Source organism: Trachymyrmex cornetzi, unplaced genomic scaffold (assembly GCF_001594075.2).
Source record: "Trachymyrmex cornetzi isolate Tcor2-1 unplaced genomic scaffold, Tcor1.1 scaffold39, whole genome shotgun sequence".
In the NCBI taxonomy this organism is placed as follows: Eukaryota; Metazoa; Arthropoda; class Insecta; order Hymenoptera; family Formicidae; genus Trachymyrmex; species Trachymyrmex cornetzi.
The window spans coordinates 234,831-238,154 of record NW_017298640.1 but is presented as its reverse complement, the minus strand read 5'-3'; positions in this window follow the sequence as shown (position 1 = coordinate 238,154).

Genomic DNA, 3,324 nt, shown 5'->3' with positions numbered 1-3,324 from the left:
TTATATTATTAATTTTATATATTTTATTTAAAAAGCAACAAAAATAATAATAAACTTTATTTTTTAAATATATTTTATTTGATAAAAATTTTGATATACAATATTTATAAATACCTGTAAAGTTTAAAAATAATTTTGAAAAGTTTGTAACTTATAAGATGTTAAATCTTTTTTTGGAATACCTCCACCTATTGATGCAAAGTATGTACCTTTACTCGAAAATATACACATCACTCCTTGCAATAATCTGATCTCGTATGTCCGTTAAGGTCAAAATTCAAATCTTTTAAGGTTAGGTATTAAAAGTTCGTACACACGATACACACACTGCACATATCGCGTTCCATTTAAGCGTGGCAAACTGTGTTGAGTGTGTTATACTGTGTCGGTTTGTGTCTCCTAAAAGGAAAGCAGCCGTTGTAAGCGCGTTCTGAATACGGGCCGTAATGTTCGTTATAATTCGTTACGGTTAAAAATTAATAATTGTTAATAAAATAATTATTAATAAATAATTTTTCGGTAAATATTGATTAATATATAAGTATTTATTGTTCCATTATATATATGATTATTGTTGGGGATAATTTAATTCCAAGTTAATTTCAATCCCATAATTTTTGTAAGTTTTATTAATTGTAACAGCGAGCGAATTTCTTTTTCTTTTTGTTCAAATTTTTTGAATAAAGAATAAATTAATATATATAAAATAAAACATTTTATTTAAATAGTTTCAAGAAAAATTAAAATATTATGTTCCTATCATTTAATTTATAATAGAAAAAGATAAATTTTATTTCAAAAGTCAATTTTATTAAAAATTATTGAAATTTTTAATTACTATGATCACTCTTTTTATGTTCCGACTTTTTGATGACCGAGTTTCCCATGGAGTGACTTTTTCGGAAAACGGACTATTATTCTAACCTCAAACCGACTTTTAATTTAAAAATTTCATTCATTATCTTCTGTTATAATAGAAAGTACATCGGAGTTTTATTTTCTTACAGATTCTTCTACTATATCATAATTATCTTTTTTCATAAAATATTTAAAATAAATTTTCCGATTTTTCACAATTCCGGAAAAATTGGTTCATTGGAAACCGAGTTACGAAAATTTCGGACCGACAAGCACGCAATTTTGTATATCTCCAACAATAATCATATATATAATGGAAACAATAAATACTTATATATTAATCAATATTTACCGAAAAATTATTTATTAATAATTATTTTATTAACAATTATTAATTTTTAACCGTAACGAATTATAACGAACACAACGCGTATATCACTGTGCGTGCTAACTTACCAAGGGGGTGATCCCGATTGACCACGTCTCGATTGGACACCATCAATCACAGCGACCGGTGCTTAGGAGCTTTGTAGTCTCAAGCGCTGTGAGTGGCTCGTGTCCAACTGGGTGCCACCCCTTACCAAGACATTGCCGTGTCTTCTGATTCTAGTCTAGTATTTTCCGGTCTAGTACTTTTCCGAGATTCCGTTTTCCGAAATTCAACTGTCATGGGACAGCACCCTAACTTGCAACATTTCATCACCATATTGAGCATTCATATATGTACAGTATTACATTTAGTTGTGTTAGTGTATTATATTTAAGTGTAGAAGTGTAGATCGAGTTTAATCTGTTTGGAAAAGTTCAGAGTTTCTGTAATTTTGTACATTGTTTAAAGTATAATTTAACCCTTACCGTGCCATCTACAATTTGGTGCCTCCATACCAACCGGGGTCACTAGAATCTCTTCGTTTTTTCATCTTTTCAAAATAATTAAAAAAATCTCTAAAAATTCACCAACATACTTCCAACTTTCTAGAATAAATATTGACTTTTCATTTTGGAAAATAATAAAATGTAGTATAATTTATAATTACCGAAAGATTCGTAAGTTGGGAAAAAATGGCATTTGATTTAAAAAATTATAACTTTTCATAATAAATGAATGTAAAAAAATTACTCCAGGGTTTTGTAGTTCAGATATGAAGTTATGAAAAAAAAATTCTAGAACTTTGAATTCTACAAAAAGTTGAATTATTTGAACACATGAATATGAGTAATTTTCAGTAAGGGACATATAGAAAAAATCGAGTTAAAATACGCATTTTTTTATTTTGTTGTAAAATAATATATTTTTTTCATTAAAAAAATGTAAATTTTAATACATATATTTAGATAAATATGTACAGAAAAGCGTGACTCGCCTCTTCAGTTTTATCTATTTTGTCTAAAAAATAAATAATTCTTTTAGAAAAAAATATTTTTAATGAAAACAAACATTCAGACATTAATTTAGAGTGAAAATAGAATGCTTATAATGATTTTGACACAATTTTTATTTTCACAAAAAAGCCAACATCGTATACTCACAAGGGTCATTAGTGTCTCACGTCGATTCAAACTGCACGTCAGTTATAGGTGTCATCCTGCTAACATTTTGCTATATGGGTATGTATGCGAATAGAATTATATATGTAGAATTTAGCATAGAAAATTAAAATCTATATATTTATTTTTATAAATAAAATACACATGTGTACAAAAATATATTAGAAACATTTAATATTCGAAGTAACGCTTATATAAAATTACAGCTGCATTCCAAGAATGCAAGTAGTCAATATCACCAGCATCCATGTTCATTTTAAATTTGCGCTGATCTCTAAAATACATATCTACTATAAAAATTGTTATAGTTGTAAAGAATAAAAATTTTAAAATATTTAAAACATTAACCAATAAAATTCAATTGAAGATATTAACAGTTATTCACAATATACATATACAGTACCGCAACTCTCTGTCGGCATTTTTGATTTTGATGTTAGATTGGCCAAAATGAAGTGCGTGAAATAAGTAAGTTACTTAGCGTTGCCACGGTTACCACTTAAACTTCTTTCTCTTTTCATCCTTTTATTCGCTTTCCCAAAACTTTTCACAAACTCTCTAGATTTATTCGCGTTAAAGATTTCAAGTGGGACATATTTTGGTCATGTTGTATTTCTTCTAGATAGAGGCGCTAAAAAGATATGAAGATCACCTCCATTTTTTAAAAATAGAATTGTATAATTTTTTTACATAATATGGTTCCTATAATTATTCTGTATATAAAAGTATTAAGGTAGAGTTATCAAAAAACAAATAGTTTACGAAATATTTTATACTTTATTCTGGCATATATTGACATAAAATGAGTAGTAAAAATATGAGCTAAAGTACCATAGGAGTCGGCACTATAACTAAATTGCGCAAAATTTAACTATCGATTATATAATACAGTACGTTTTGGTTCCATTTTAAGTCATC